Source organism: Dipodomys merriami, unplaced genomic scaffold (genome assembly GCF_024711535.1).
Source record: "Dipodomys merriami isolate MVZ:Mamm:240054 unplaced genomic scaffold, mDipMer1.0.p SCAF_491, whole genome shotgun sequence".
NCBI classification, from domain to species: Eukaryota; Metazoa; Chordata; class Mammalia; order Rodentia; family Heteromyidae; genus Dipodomys; species Dipodomys merriami.
The window spans coordinates 557,043-574,898 of NW_027206059.1; the positions used below are offsets into that span (position 1 = coordinate 557,043).

Consider the following 17,856-nt stretch of genomic DNA (forward strand, 5'->3'; position numbering starts at 1 on the left):
CAGTCACTGTTTTTACTATCCAATGACTCCCTTTGGGATCCTGGCTTGCCCCTTCTGACATTTCCTATGCTTGCTTGGCCTCTCTATTCCTCAGTGTCTAAAAACAAATTAATAATGACACCCAATTAAAACGTGATTAGGAAAAAAAAATTTACTGCTCATCACAAAGTGAATGTTTCAAAGGAAAAAAGGTGCCATGTTTTGTAATTGGTTTTCCACCTAAAATAGGTATTTTGTAGTTGCCTACTTGAAAGCGCTGATGTTTCTGAGTGAGATTGACAGTGTTTCCTGACACACAATGGATGCAGATGGTACTGGGCCAAGAGGTGAGGGACACAAGAGAGCTTTCCACCTTGGTCTGCTCAGCAATGACTATACCAAAACACCCAAGATAATTAGGAGAATAAATGTTTCCTAGTTCTGGAGGCTCCAGGCAAACTTCTGGTGGGTCCTTGACTTCAGGCCCTCAACACTGGCTGCAGACGGCATGCGTGGCCAGAGAGGAAGGGCTGGATCTCCTGATGGCATCCCAGTGACCTAAGGACCTTTCCTATCTCCACATCTCCCCACAGCAACACCCCAGGAGCCAACGTTTTCACACACGGACCTGTGTGTGTGCGACACTCAACAGCTAAACTGGGGTGGCACTTTCACCACTAAAATGACAACAAAGAGTCACTGTCACTAAACCAATCCTAGGATATACACCCAAATTCAAACAGGCTGAGCCGAATATGATCAAAATCATGAATAACACCGGGACCCCTACGATGAGGGATGGATGTGTGAGCGTGCGCTGTCAGTGAGGCAGGGTGCGGGGTGTGGGTGGAGGAAGGGTTCACAAGAGGACAAGACACCGTATCGAATGTCTTGCATGGAAACAGGGTGATGTGGTTGCAGGTGAAGGAAGAGGGATGGGCGAGGCAGGGAAGGAGGTCCTCAGAGCAGGCAAAGCGTGTGTGCTGGTCCCCTGGCTGGGGCAGGCCTCTGGCCTGGGCTTGGGGGTAAAGGGAAATCAGCTACCAGGCACAAACATGGAGCCTGTGAATGGTGATAAAGATGAAAGAGAAAGCAGGAGAAGCAACCAGCTCCATTTCCTCGCTGGAACTCCCTCTTCAAAGTGGCCCCTTTTTCCCTGCTTCAAAAGGATATTTCAAACCTCACCCTAGAACCTGGCCCTGAAGGCCTGTCCCAGGCAGGGGAGTGTGATCTGACTATGAGACAATCACAATGCCCTATATTTACCCATACCTGTTCCTCTTACTGCTTTCAGAAATCCCATATTTGCCATAAAAGCCATGAAAAACAGTAAAGGGAAATGTTTCAAACATTGCCTTTAATTTCCAAAGTGAATACAATTCTTTACATTTCTGTATCCTGTCTGATCTGTGTCCAAGTAGATTCATCGAGTAATAATCATTACCTATTTTGCTCACTTAGCATATAGAAAAAATACACACCACCCAGATTTCTTTCTTTCTTTTTTTCTTTTTTTTTCCGGGTCCAGTTGTGGGGCCTGAGCTCTGGGCCTGGGCACTGTCCCTAAGCTCTTCAGCTCAAGGCTAGTGCTCTACCACTTGAGCCACAGTGCCACTTCTGGATTTTTTTCTTTTTGCTGGGGAATCAAACCCAGGGCCTCAGGCATGCAAGGCAAGCGCTCTACCACTGAGCAACCTTCCCAGCCCCAGACCACCCAGGTTTCTATGGCTATACTTACGACTTAAATGTCTGCAAAATAGCCAAGATGATGCTTCATGCTTTAATAAAATATCAGACCTGGAAGTAACTTTTTGTCACAGAAAATGCTCCTATATTCATTATTCACTCAATAGTCCTTATTTCTATTTTAAATGCTGTTGAACTAATTCCTCAGGATAGATTCTAACTAGTGAGAAGAGACCAAAATAGGAGGGCATCTTAAAATTTCTCTGCAATCTGTATTTATTAAGCTGTGCACGAACAAATCATAACCCTCTTACAAAGGAATCAAGGAAGCATGGGTGCAAGCCCGCAGGTATTTTGTCTGAATGTGATTTGTAGCAAGCTACACTTCAGCTCTAAAAATGACTCTTGACTTCATAAGGGTCTGGGCACATTAGAAATGGACTTTAGTAGAGTAATACTGACTATCAAGAGCCCGCCCCCCTTCCCCTCTTAATACCTCTGATAAGGTTAATGTGCTGGTGGTAATGATAGGAGCGGCAGCCCTCTCTTTTGGGACAAACTGCCCAGGAGAAAAGTGGTAGTAGATCTGCAGGCCTGAAAATGTGATAAAGAAGAACAATCCAATACCCAGAAATGTGAGCAAGGCACCGCTCTGAACTGCATTAGGTACTAATGCAATAAAGGATGAGGCAAAGTGCACATATCAAATTGAAACGATAAATCACACTCACGACTGGGAACACTTCCAAAGCAAACGTGGTAACGAAGAATAAAATTGAGTATTTTGCAACACACGTTACTTTATAATACATACTAAGAAAAAAAAAAGAGGGAGCATGATGTCACCATTCCTCACAAAGAGCCCCACGGAAGTAAAGCAAGTCTAGCTCTAGATTTTAGTTCTATGGTTTGTAATAAAAGAGGGTTGCAAGGAGTAGTGGCAGGTGTTGATGAAGATGGAAATCCTGGCCTGTAATTGCAAAGTCTGCTTCAAATGCCAGCAACATGAAACAAAGTCTGAAACTTTGGTGGGGGGGAGGAGTGTTTGCTAATCTGATTAAGATAGAGGAATGGATTCTGAATGCTTTATAATGTCACCTGGCCCTTTGGGGCAAGCAAACATAGTCATTTATCAGCAGGTGTCCATGTTCCTTGTGCCAGACACACAGAGATCATTGTGGAAACAAATGAACACAAAATAAGAGCAAGCTGGGCTCTGTTGTTTTTGCCCATCCACTTCATCAGCTTTGTTGACCAGTAGCTTCTCTAGATCTGCCCCCCCATTCCTAAGGAATACTCAACGTAATGAGCATTGTGTTTGCCTGCTTGCAGGCATGGTGGGAAGCCAGCTCCATGATGAAACACAACCAGCTGTAGCTTGGGATGTGGTTTCTTAAAGTTTTATCTCAAACTACTTCCAAGGGAAGTATAATGCGATATTGTTCTACTTCTTCTAAATTGTGAAGCTGTAAATGTTTTAAAGGCCTTCCAAAACATAAAACAGCTAGCAGTAAAAAGGTTTATTGCATTGCCGAGCTCACAGGATAAGAGAAATTGAAGCAGAGAAAAAAAATAAAACTAATACTTGGGAGCCTGACAGAGATGTTTACCTGAAAGCAAATGCTGTTATCAGTGTCATCAAGGGACGTCCAGACATGAGCATGAGGTAGTACCCAGGAGGAAGGGGTCAGGACAGATTCCAGGTTTAAGCCAGAGATGGGGGATACACTAAAGTGGCTTAAACCAGCCAGTCCAAGAGACAAACAGGAATATCCTCAACAGACATTCTAGTGATTGACAGCTTGACATGAGCTACATTGGTATTCTATCATGAGTGAGCGGTAGGCAAAATGGCCAGCCAGAATCTCCCACAGGGATTTTGTGAAGCAAGAATTAGTACATCCTTAGGTTCCACCACATCTAATTTTCCCTTTGGGCATTCGTTTTGGGATGCTTGCACTTAGAACAGGGCCTGGCATATGACAGGCATTCCCTGGCGGTCATGCTTATTTCACAAAAGTTACACTTACATGATTATAAATTATACCCCGATTAAAATTACACACTTAAAACTACATGCACAATGACATGCAATATGTAATTCTTAAATAATTTAGACATGATTTTAAAAAGCTATAGTCCCCAACAGTCTCTGTGGTATTTCCCAATACTGTGGTTCATGTGGTACTCACATGAACTCACTCAGCCTTTTATTACTTAAATGATCTGTTTGCCCTTAAATATGTACCACCAGTATTCTTATAAAAATAAAATTTCATCAAAAGCCATAAAAGTTAAGCCACCTATCATTTTAGCCTGGCTTTCCCCAAACACAAAAATGTTGAAAAATATTTCATTTCCTTGTGTGACTAAGCTACTTAATAAACAGACCCAGCTGTCTGAAAGACTCTAAAACCTCACTCTTTGAAAAACATTGTTCTTAAAATAAGATAACGTCAATTCTTGGGCCAGCATGTGTTTGCTCATACCAACAGGACATTTTCCAAATTCCTGATTGGCTTTATTGAAAATGTACACTGGTGTTGTAGCGCGGTGCTTGCTATTAGAACCTTAGCAACAAACACAACAAAATGGTAAAATATTGGCTGAGGTAAAAGTGGTAGTTACTTTTTATTTTCTAATTTTTTCCCCCAGTGTTGGGGTTTGAACTCATGGCCTTGCACATGGCTAGGAGACTGCTCTACCACGGGACCATATCCCCAGCCATGTAGTTTAACTCTACAAACTAATATACCATGACTTCTAACATTGTTTCCGAGGGTGAAAAGGGAAAGCCAGAATACCTTGTCCAATTATGTGCTCTGAGATCCAAAGTGGGCTACTCAATTTCAAAATCATACAAGGTTGGCGATCTCAAACATTCGGGTTCTCAGGCAGGTATTTCTACTCAGACTCTGGTGTCAGAACCAGCTGGCCAAGGTGGCCTGAAGGATAGCCATGGGACAGATGGCACAGAGAGATCACTGAAACAGCATTCTATTGGATTTAGAATGCAGTTCTGATTCATCTGTCAGATTTCTGGTCCTAATTCTGGAGGGTTGACCATCCAGGAACATGCTAAGAAACCCTGCTCAGTATCCAGTTTCGTTTTTTGAAACTCCATAAAGTGATTCTCATTAAAGCAATTCAGCATCATGCTCTACTTGCTTTTTGTGATTAGTTTTTAATAACAGCAAGGAATCTGTGCAAACCAGTTGGCTTGCTGAATACACCTGTGTGTTCCTTTGAAGTGGCGTAAGTACTCAACAACCTTGCAGGGGAGTCGCGAGGAGCACCGTCTCTCCTCTGGGGGGCTTTCATGTGGGTTTGCCCACTGCACCCCAGGGGAACATGGCTTCCTGAGGACCCCTCAGCTCTTTCACAGGAGTGGAACAGGAAGTTCCTTTGTTTGGTGCCTTAAATCTGGTATCTGCTCTCTTCGGCTTCTCACTTTAGGTTTGCTGCGTAGGTAAAGATGGACAGTTCTGATGTCCTTCCCAACCAGCAGACCTCAGAGCTCACCCTGCCTTGCTGCTGGGGGAAAACCCAGCTCAGAGTGATCTTCTCCAAATTGTACACAACAGCACTGTGCCTTGACAGAATGGCAACCATAGGAAGCGGCAAGCATGCAAGACAACGAAACAAGGGCTGAAGACACACAAAAATGCACTTCCCAATGGAAGTGTGTGTTTAATCTGCCATCCTTTGATCTACTCCAGACGCCCTTCAGTGATTGGGGTTTTGAATAACTTCCATGGTCTTAAATACACCACACACGAAAAGAAGTGCTTCCTGTCTACAATCAGTGGTCAGGTAGAGTGTTCACTCGCTGATTTGTGTTTGTGAACACAAAAACATAAATAAAAACCTAATAGAATCTGTGCTTTCATCAGAAGTTTATTGACCCAATTTTTGTATATTTCTCTTTATAATTCATCCCAGTTTCTGTTCTCTATGTTTTTCAGTAACTTATCCTTAAAAAAATAGTTTTCTATTGAATAGTCTCCATTTGTTACGCATTAACAATTATGTAGCTACTTGGGAGGCAGAGAAAGGAGGATCTCAGTTCAAGGCAAATATGTACAAAAAGTTAATGAGATCCTATTTCAAAAAACAAGCTAGATGTGGTGGAACATGTCAGTAACTCCAGATATGTGGAAGAGGTAGAAGAATGATGTGCTGAGGCTTCCCAGGCAAAAGCACAAGCCTCTATCTGGGGAAAAAAAGACTTAAACAATTCTGTATAGAAAGCTAAGGTAATGCACCTGAAAGTTATATGATAGCAACAGAAATAATTCTTGAAAACAATAACAACAGGGGATGTACAATTTAAGTCCAAGACGATACACAATAAACTGAAGGTGGGGAGAAGTGAATATAATGCAAAAAAAGTGGGAAATTGCCTTTATAATTACTGAAAAAGCAATCTGACTTGCCTTTGGGAAAACAGAGTTACAGCACATCAACTACGCCAATAAATTCTCTCTCTCTCTCTCTCTTTTTGTTTTGCTCAGTCGTGGGGCTTGAACTACGGGCCTGGGCACTGTCCCTGAGCTCTTCAGCTCAAGGTAAACACTCTACTACTTGAGCCACAGCACCACTTCTGGTTTTCTGCTGGTTAATTGGAGATAAGAGTCTCATGGATTTTCTTGCTCAGGCTGGCTTTGAACCATGATCCTCAGATCTCAGCCTCCTGAGTAGCTAGGATTACAGGTGTGAGCCACCAGCACCTGGCCCAATAAATTCTTATAATTGCTTCAAATGTAGTACAGCAATGTGAATCTTACTCTGCCTAGAGGTCATGGTGGTAATGACATGTGAAAAGATTTAAGAATATGACCACAAAAGGATTTAGGACTCAGGACTCAGGATTTTCATTGATGGTACATGAAAACAGGAAAATTATAACCATACATGCTCATACACACATTGTACCCATAGTAATATAAGATATGAAGATAAAATAAGAAAAACAAATTTCTTAAATATATGAAACTGATGACTTTTTCAAGACTTTCTACAACATTGTTTTTTTGTAGTATAAAAGAGACATACAAACTAGGCACTGGTGGCTCACGCCTGTAATCCTAGCTACTCAAGAAGCTGAGATCTAAGGATCTCGGTTCAAAGCCAGCCTGGGCAGGAAAGTCTGTGAGACTCTTATCTCCAATTAACCACCAGAAAACCAGAAGTGGCGCTGTAGCTCAAATGGTAGAATGCTCACCTTGAGCTGAAGAGCTGAGGGACAGTGCCCAGGCCCAGAGTTCAAGCCCCAGAACTGACAAAAAAAAAAGACACACACACACATATATATATATTATATATATACATATATTAATGTACATATATATGGATATATAACACACATATACATGGAAGTCATAGCAAATTTGTAAGGTATCTGTGTGCAAACAACAGCTGGGGAAATGTCACTTCTAATATTACCCTGAGTGACAGCACCTTTGAACAACATGGCATCAATCCAGCTAGTGCTGTCCCATGCATTCTGTAGAGCTGGGATTCTACTCGACAGACTTGCTGTTTTGTTGGGTAATTTTGTTTCTACAGCTTCAGAAAAACAATTTTAGTGACAATTTTAGTATTCACAAGCTTATACATGCATTATATCAAGTGAATCATTAGTAAATTACTCATAAAATTACTCAGTAAAACACATAAATAAAACAACATTGAAAACTAATAGAATTGCTTCCCAAGAAGATACGGAATTTAAATTCCACTGAAGCATTCACATTTCCCTTAATCGACACCTCCTCTGTTCCTACAGCATCTTAACTTCTAATAAACGAACACAGACTTAAGTGTTGCTGTACTAAAGGCATTATTTCCTTATGCTAGAGTCTCAAATTTGCAGGATAAATTATATAAATCCTTTTATGGCTCTTTATAAAAGAAAATTGCTTTTCTATAAGAAAAACAGTTGGTGGTTGGGATGAACATTGTTTTACTCTTCAAGAAGACCTAAAAGAAACGGTGTTAGATGTTTAATAACCCAAGTGGTTCTTTGCATTACACTACTGCAGAAGCTAAAATGCTAAATCTAGCAACAGGCATTTGCAACTCTCATAAGCTGAATATATAAATGTATGTGTGTGTTCATACCTGTGCTCTGTATGTTTGTGCACTTATGTTGATTAGGGGAGTTATAAATACAAAAGAAAATAACAGGCTGGGAAGGTGGCTCAGTGGTAGAGCTCTTGCCTTGCAAAAGAAAGCTAACAAATAGTCATACTCTATCTAGTGGCAGGTTTTGGCTTTCAGTCTTTCTGACCGAACCACTCATGATGAAAATCAACTGGTGTCTCCATAAACAATTGCACCAAGTTAGCCCACTGATGAATCCAAACAAGCTTCTTTTCTCATTCTTCCATTCTACTTTTAAAGCCCTATTTAATAAACATAAAACACATATTGAACCCAGGCTGTGTATCACTCACTATTCTAAGCACTTGGTATAGCTCAATCCTATGAATTAAGTACTCTTATTTCCATTACTTTACACCTTACAAATTAAACAACCAAGCTGGCAAGAGGCAGACATGAGACTTCAGCCTTTGTATACTAATAATAAAACCCATATTATGCTGTCCACAATATGATGGGCATTAGGACAATTAATCTTAACCATCACCGGCTATGTATATTTCTGTTTGGGGCCACAGATTGTGAACACTATGAGTTGAAGGTTATAGCTAGAAGACTGTACACTGGCTTTCCTTTGTTAAGATGAAAAGCCAACTAACTGAGCATCAGTGCTGCATACCTGTAATCCTAGCTACTTGGGTGAGCTCAGGCAGAACAGCTCACAAGACCCCTTCTCAACCCACAGCTGGACAAAATGCAGTGTGCCTTTCTTTCCAAGCTGCAGACTGGGAGGAGTATGAACCCAGGCCAGCCCCACAGAAAAGTCTTAAAGACTCCATTTCCACAGAAGGGAAACTGGAGCGGTGGAGCATGCCTGTGATCCAAGCAACACCATGAAGCCGCAACTAGGAAGACCATAACTCAGACACACGCCACAGAGGCCGTTGCTTATCTCCCCAAACAACCATTGAACAACAGGGCTGAAAGAATGGCTCAGTTCAAACCCTACTACTGTCAAAACCAAGCCAAACCAAGTAAAAATGTAACTACATGCATGTACTTACATTCACATTAAAGACCCAAGGACATTAAAACAACAACAACAACAACAAAGGAATAGAGACAGGGAAAAGAAATGAATATCAACAAAAGGAGAGGTAGAATACTACCAGCGTTATTTGTTCAACTAAAGAGGATTGAATTAAAAGCAAGGCAGCCAGTCTGACACTGTGATGTGGTTTTAAGGCTTTAAGTTTAATAGTTTGGCAAATCTTAACTTCTATGCATATCAAAAAGTTTAAAGTCTCTACAACCACTTGGTTCTCCAGTTTCAGAGATGAATCCTTGTGACCTGAATGACTCTAAGGAGAGGTCACACATCCTACTCCTGCATGAGGTCACGGATACCTGATGTTTCTGATCCTTCTCAAACAGGAAAGAAAAAACATGTTTGAAACACTTAGAAATCATTAGAAACAGAAATCACTTCTAGAATTCAACACAGGAGGGAAAGTTCCCTTGCAAACAGTTAATGTCTTCTCAAGTTTTTCCTATCATCAGTTAAGATAGGGCTCTTCATGAAAGGCAGATTTTAAAAGGCAGTAACTTTGGGTCTATGTGAGCTAAGAAATTCATTACAGTTCACTCTCTGAAGATTGATTGGAATGTGCAACTGAATAATAATGACACTCTCGGCTCATCTATCTCTCTGACATCAATGTCCTCAAGATTCCCGGAGTGGGCCACTGTCCTGTCCTCCCTTGATCTCCCAAACGTCTGCTCCTGAACCTGTCTGGGCTCCCTCTGTCCACACGAAGCTTGGGCGCTTACATGTGACCCTTCAAACACAGGTGGTGTGGCATTAGCATATCCATCTCTATTCTGATGTTAAAATAAGCTGGAATCTTAGATCTTTATTCAGCAACCCCAGAAAAGGCTCCTTTGCAGAAGCTGTTGGTGTTGAGATCAAAGGCTGTGATATTCTTTCTGCCTGGGTAGTTTCATCTCCTCTGGCCTTCTGTCCCCAGTGCTTTCTAACCCTTCTCCCTCAAAGCCTGGTGGATTCCTGTGGTCCAGAGGTGTTCATGTGGCGAAGGAGGCACCGCAGCTCGGCTGCTCAGCACCATCGCTTGTCCAAGCATCGCTTGTTCTTGTGCAAAGAATTAACCTATTCTCTAGTCATTTTAATACCCTACAACTGTACTGTAAACTTCAGAAGCATAGCTCCATCTTCTGTAAGATTATATCTTTTTAGAATGCTAGTGATGTTTGTTTTTTTACAGTCAGGATACGAAAAGACATCCATGGTATTGTGAGAAATGAGCAGTAAACAGCAGTTTACATGGTAATACCTTTCTCAATAAAAGATACCAGTGGCACCTTATCATAACGTTCCAGTTAGTTTACACCACTGAAATCTTTTAAACACAAACCCAGAGATATCTTGACACTAAACCAGTTACCTATAATAATTTATGACATTAAAAATTTTAAATCCAATACACATTTGATCAAAGTTGCTGTGCCAAACGTATAGCACCAGAGGGAAGTATGATGCAATGCTACTTTATGAACCTCAAATATGCTTGAAATAGTGGTTCTCCCCTTCCAAAGTAAATTTGCCCTCAAATAAAAAGACATAAAACTCATCTATGTAAGGATTACAACTTTTGTTATCGTCTTCTCAAACTGAATGAGAACAGGAACCACAGCACACAGAGGACTGCTACCCAGTAGGCAGTGAGTCCCAAATGCATGAGATGCCAGAGACAAAAGGTTCTGTGCTGTTAGCTGACATGGTTTGTCGGTGGCCCAAGGATGGGGACAGAGAGAAGACCTGTGATGTGCAGGCTGGGGGAAGGAGGGAGAGGGGGAAGGAGGGTCCCAGAAGAGCACGTGCGTGTGGTAGAACCATCTTGCATCTTGCTTGTAATTATGACACACCATTTGTCAAGACTCAGTGAGCGGCTGAATGAATGAAATACCTCCATTGTTTAGTTTTCAAGTTGAGGAGGAGACTCCAGGTCTCTTTTCCTTAAATTTCCTCTCTGTGGATAGGGGACCAGCCAGGCCGCTGGCGGCCAGCATTCTGTCCTTACTGCAGAGATTTTGCTCAAGTTGTTCTGCAGACAGACTGGAGGTTCATCCTTGCAGCCCTGGGCTTGTGTCAGGGGTGGGCTGGCCTGGGGCTTGGTCCCGCCTCCTTGGTCACCGAGGTGATGTCCATTCTCCAAACTGTGCAGTCTTCAATATTTCTTGCAGTAGCTTTAAAACAAAGCCACTAAAAACCCCAGCAGCAGTTGCTCACATGAATCCCTGAACTTTTATCAGGAAAAGAAATTAATCTTGGGGGGTTTTGTTTGTTTTCTTTTCTGAAAGCCTAAGCGTGGCCTAAGGAACAGAACCATCTGCTCTCAAAATGATTCTTTAAAGAAAATCTCATCATGCTTTGAATGGAGAGGAAGAGGGGCTGGGAAGGTGGCTCAGTGGTAGAGCGCTTACCTTGCATGCCTGAGGCCCTGGGTTTGATTCCTCAGCCCCACATAAGAAAAAAGCCAGAAGTGGTGCTGTGGCTCAAGTGGTAGAGCACTAGCCTTGAGCTGAAGAGCTGAGGGACAGTGTTCAAGCCCCACCAAAAAAACCGGACCAAAAAAAAAATTGTGAAATGGAGAGGAAGAAATGACTTCTCTGGGAATGTAGCCTTTCCAGCAGAGACCCCATGGAGCCTGATGCCATTCTCTGGTCTGGTGTGGCAAGCGGAGGGGTGTGACAGGATTTTGTCCTAAGCCAACAGGGACTTCAGGAAACACAGGTGCCTGGAGTCCTTTCCCGCTGCTCTTCTCTGAAGAGGGAGGAGGTGGGGTGTTGGGGAGAGGGGGGTTACACTGGCTGTGTTTCTCTGCTGCACAAGCAAAACAAGGTTTCACCTATTTTACATTAATTTGCTGCTAGATTTGTTCCAGAACTGGAGGAGACGGTGGCAATTTATAAAAGAAAATTAAGATTAAAGATAGATTCATTAAAAGACTATTTCCATTTCAAATGCAAAATATCTCAGCAGAACATGGCGATGGCTCTGGGTAGGAGAGTTCTAAGAGCGATTTGTTTCATTACATTTTTCTGCTCTGATTTGTGCTCTAATTATCTATTGTTAATAGGAATGATTCGCTGTCCAAGGTGACAAGGAAGAGGTTAAATCTTTTGGCTGAGAATGTTGGCTTTCTGTTCTCTTTGACTCTAGCTCAAAGGCCGACTCTAGTTAACAAAGCCCATCAGATTCTCAAGGGTTAAATTAAATGCTATTTTATTCTGAACAATATTAGGCCAGAAAAACCCATAAGAAAACCCCTACGCTGCTTTGATTTCCCTTCAGTCCTCCTCCCAACCCCATTTTTATTTCTATTTCCATTCTTTGAGGAGACTATAGTGGTGAACTGGTGACTTCAAATTCCAATTCCACCTTTTATTGGCCATGTGATCTTGGGTTAGCTTCTTAACTTCTAGGAAGTTCATACAATCAAGGGATTTGTTCTATTCTCCTCCAAACCATCAAAATCATGGATGTTCAAGTCTCTTAGATGAATTGTTCCAGTATTTGTTGGGGCTGGGAAGGTGGCTCAGTGATAGAGTGCTTGCTTTGCATTTGTGTATAATCTCCACAATATCTTCCTGTTTGCTTTACTAATACCCACCCCGAGGTAAATGCAGGCATAGTTGCTAAGCTATATCATTTAGGGAATCAAGACGAGAAAATGGAGGCAGGTACATAGAAGGAAGGTCAAGTACTCAACCACAGTATATGCAGGAATTACAGAAACTGAATGCTCTAAGTTCCTTTCCAGCCCTGAGACTTTAATGATGAGGTGACATGGAGACAAATAGACTAAGAGGCTTATATGAACTAAGCCACCAACACACAAAGGAAACTGTAAAAGAAACTCCAGATATGGGGAAGGCAGCACTACCAAGGATTCTACTATGTCACACACACACACACACACACACACACACACACACACACACACACATTCGTAAATGCACACTCTCACACATACATACATACACTTACACAAAGTCATATACATACATTCACATACACATATATACTTACACACATACATTCTCTCACTATATATATATATATTTACACACACTCACATATACTCATACTCACATATGCACGCATTCTCATACATACATGCACACAGACACACATACACACGGAGTATTCAAGGCCGACCTGTCTGACTGCAATCTCAGTAACTGTACTAAGCTGTTTTTCATTACACTGACTGCACACTGTTATACATTACAATGCTAATGTGACCGTAAAAGTTCCCAGATCCAATATTTGATTTTGCTGGAATGGAGCAAAAGAGACATAAACAAAATGTCTTAACAAAATCTGCATTTATCATTTTTCTTCTTCCAGCCCTTAGTGTTAGCGGTACCTGAAATGTATTTTCTTTGCCTCATTTATTAAGAACCATATTGTAGAGTTATGAAGTACCTGATGATTTATGACTGTATTCAGAGATACAGACTGCTTTATTATTTTTCCTACAATACATCATGCAGTAGGCAGGGTACATCTACTTTCTAAACTAAAACATTGGGCTGAGGATCTACAGTGAGTCAGTGGTAGTGGGGGGTTTCTAATCCCAAATTCCACCATCTTCTTACTATCTTGCACTGTGTTTTTATTGATTTATTACTTCTTGATTGATTTGGCAGTCAGATTGGGGTCATAAACCTGCTAAGCAAGCACTCTACCACTGAGTCACATCTCTAGCCTTTTTTCCGGGCCCAACATTAGACTGTAATCTTCCCATCTCTGCCTTCTACCTCTCTAGGATTACAGGCATGACCCATGACATCAAGGTCCAGTTTATAGCTGAGATGATGTCTCGCTAAAATGTTTGTGGTTTTTGTTTTTGTCCAGGGTTCAGCTGTGATCCTCTGATTGCCACCTCCTGAGATCCTGTTTTTAAAGGGAAAAACAGTTGTTTTTGTCCCAGGTATGCATATTGTACATAGAGAACTAGAAATGGGTTGGGGTACTCACTCAATAGACATTTGCCCACAGACTCTTAGTGTACAGGATCTTCAAAGGAAACTTCAAACACATGCAAAATGACACCTCAGGTCTGAGATGCAGGAAGAAATAATGAGCCAACCAATGGTAACATATGTGAAAACTCCAGATAAAGATGATCTACATAAATCAAGTGTCTCTGATGGATGCAAGATGTGCGTGGTCAAAAGTTCTCTAAAAACCTTGCAGGTGGGCTTGGGCAAGGCAGAAACAGGACAGTCCCAGGCAGAGGAAATGGACCAGCTACTGGTCTAGGAAGGGCACAGAAGCCACTCTTCACCCAGACCGGTCCCTCCTGGAGCCAAAGATTCATGCAAAGCCAAAAGGAAAAGGAAAACATGGCACTGGCAACTCTAATGCCTCCCAAGGGAATTAGCAGTAGAATGTGCTGGCCCATCATGCAAAAGAATATGTTCTCCATGCTTGAAAATGGCTGCGCCTCAAAAATATAATAACTCTCCGGGAAAATTTCCACACAAAATTATGATTTCACCTACATCAGATTAACCTGCTGAGTTGAATAAAATTTGTATATGCAGGTTATAAAGAGTTGGGATATATACACATACTTTTATATACTATATAAAACAAGTAAAACAAAATCAAGTGCATATGTCTATATTGTTTCCCCTTGGCTGGCATACTCATGGATGCAACAGTAAAACAAAGGACTGACTTCAAAACTCAAAGAAAGTGGTTGGCTTTAGAGTAGGGGGTTACACTCTGGCATGGATGCCAGGGCTACCAATAGGTGCCATTAATTAATCATCTAGTTAGTAGACCAAGTGCTGGGAATGTTTTAATTTGTACATGATTCTTTAAACTCCATATGTGTGTTATATATATCCTGTACAAAGATAATATATTGTGTAATTTTTTAAATGTCTGTGAAGAGATACATATAACAGTTTTTTGTTTTTGTTTTTGCTGTTGTGGGGCTTGAACTCAGGGCCTGGGTGCTGTCCCTGAGCCCCTTTGTGCTCAAGGCTAGCGCTCTACCACTTGAACAACAGTACTACTTCTGGTTTTTGTTGTTGTTGTTGTTGTTGTTGTTTTTGAGTGGTTAATTGGAGGTAAGAGTCTCATGGGGACTTTTCTGCCTACGCTGGCGTTGAAGTGGCTTTGAACCTCAGATTTCAGCTTCTTGAGTGCTAAGATTACAGTCATGAGCCACCAAAGCCCAGTATTGTTTATTTCTTATCAAATATATTTCCCTTTCTGTTTGGTTTCATATCATAAAGAAGACTGTACACTGGCTTATAAATATACATATATCTATATATGTATATTTAAAGAACACTATATATAGACACATATTTTTAAAACACTAAGCAGAATTTTTAGTTTCTAAAACAATATGTGATGCCCATTTTGGGAAGATGTTTTTCTGCTACATGTTAAAAATACTTCAAATGAGTGAGTTGTCAGGCTTACCCAACTTTCATTTTGTTAAATTGGATAAATCCAGAAATAACCAGACTATGGATAATAATACAGGAAAGAGAGATTCATGTTTACTTCATTCAAATAATCCTTTCATTTTTATAAAAATTCTGGACAAAGTAACAATCTGCATAGTCCATTACACATACAAGGGCCCTGGAAGTCCAAAGCAGCCAGCCAAAGAAATTCTTCTCGAAAATAACTTGGCTGAAATTTCCAGAAACTTCAAGAACCATGGGTGTTTTATTTCTTCTAACCTGAAATAACTTCCAAATTTCTTTGTTTGATTACAATGACTGATAAAGAAAATGAGGAGATTTTTTTTAAATGTGGGTCTTAGTGTTCTTTAATGTTCTTTAATGTTCTTTCCAGGTCTAAAAATCTTTCAGGCTTCACTTAAATAATAGCTCAGGTGTCAGGAAGAGAGAAACGATGGTGCACTTTCCAGGCAACATCAGGACAGAAATTGTTTGTCTAAGCAGACCATAATCTGCAGAACTGGAATGTTTGGGAATCTCTTCCTTCTCCCCAAATCTAGTGTGAGTTTCACCACACCAGAGATGTTCTTGTATGTATTTCAGTCCTGACAGAGCCTAACTGAGGGCCAGCAATCCAAGGAAGGGACTGATAGCTCTTTGTTGGGTACGTTTGCTTGCTTGCAGCTCAGAAAATTAATTTCTTTCAGCCATCCATTCATGCATTTTGCACACTTTTATGTATGCCAATCTTGAGCTGATAGTGAGATAACAAATATGATTAAGATGCTTTTATACCTTTTAGGAGGTTAAGTCTAGACCACAGCGTAACTCATGAACATAATGTTGAGAAGCAGATGGCAGACACAAGAGTACATTCTGTACCATTCTGTTTATGGAAAGCTCATAGAGCTGGTCAATGTAATCTATGGAATTTAAATTAGGGCTGGTGCTTGGCCCTGCGATAGTTAGTGACCAGATGGGGCCAGAAGTAGAGTTCATGACATTAGTGTTTTGTTTCTTAATCGGGGGCATCACTAATTTTGAAAGTCCGTATGATTTGATTATACATGTGCACAGTACATTTTAATGAAAAGGTCAGCTCTTTAAAAAGAACATTTTTTAAACGAGTTTGTAGCTTACATACATAGATTCAAGAGCAGGCTCCACCTTTCCTGCCCTTGTTCTGTCTCTCTTCCAGGGAGTCTCTGTGGAGCCCCAAGCTTAAACCAATTTCCCACTCAGGATGCCATGTCACTTTCCCTTAAGGATCTTTATTTCTGTAGGCATCACGAGACTTCCTATCACCCACCACAGAGGCCTGGATATATCAGTTACTCTGACTGATAAAGCATTCAAGCCAGTCTTGAACTCTATCCACCAGCCTCTCCCTGGGCTTCTGCCCATACTCTCGAACCAGTTCTATTACCTGGCATAATAAGCCATGGAGATCTGTGAGACTCTGCCCTAGGTGATAGCAATAAACCTGTTCTACAGCTGGCTTTGATGCATTCAAAAAAAATCCCACTGTCCCTTCATTCTAACTGCAAAGGTAATAGGAAATGTGCAGGACAGAAAGAGGCAAGTACTAGTAATGACTGGGTGCATTGTTTTATTACTTGTTCTTTACAACATCCTAGTATCTTGTAAGTCTGCGCAAGCCATTCTCACTGGGGCTCATGGAATTCTGGAATGCAGAGGAATGACTAAGTTTGGCATGATGGCTACATGCTAAAAGAATGCTAAACCAACTCAACCTCAATGGACATCTTTGAGTTATTACAAAGCTTTGTCTTTTAAAAGCATCTTTGTAAAAATTTCACTCGCAGTGACTCTGGTTAGGATCCATCCCTAGATGGTTATTTTCTGGGTCAAAAGTATACACACAACGAAGTATTGTGAGGGTACCTGCTATCACATGTGAAGAACAACACTGTGCTAATGTGTAACACTGTATCTCACTGCTTTAATGTTGTCGTGTGCTAACACCTCTGAAATCAGACTTTGTGCAATGTAGAGAGCTTTGTGGCCACAGCCAGCCAGGTGACACTTGTCATGTGGTTGTCACAGCTTGTGCCACCTTGAAACGCTCCAGCCAGAAAACCACTTAACAACCACCCCAGGAGGAACTGGAGCTGTGACTATCCTGTGGTAACATCTTCATACCTCATTTAGGATCATGAAAATGTCAGCATTGAATCTCACAGAATAGGTGTCGGTGGCCTAGAAATAAAGAAGAAACAGGCGGCTGGCTGAGCAGAGCTCTGATGAGAAGCTCTGTTCTCACAGCTGCCGAAGAAGCAGCAGGTGACCTCAGGGCACAGACACAGAGGCCACCACTGAAAAGCGATTCAGAAGTGCCAGATTCTCCGAAAACGTTTAGAGAAGGTCAGCTTGCGTTGCTTATACTTTCTTCCTGCATACTTTTAGGAATGGTCAATAGTCAAAGCCTCTATCTAAGTGTAGAGAGAGCCTACATAGGTGTGGGACACGGGGTTAAATACTGTCAAAGTACCTTCTGTACTTTGACAAAACCACAAGAGGCCACGATTCAGCACAATTAACATGTACACT

The 17,856-nt window shown here is 41.3% G+C and overlaps 1 protein-coding gene across 1 annotated transcript in view; it reads right to left on the reverse strand.

Annotated features, from left to right (window-relative positions):
• LOC138809327 (RING finger protein 150) overlaps positions 1–17,856 on the reverse strand; it is a 131,025-nt gene that overhangs the window by 89,486 nt on the left and 23,683 nt on the right. The gene's annotated exons all lie outside the window — the stretch shown is intronic.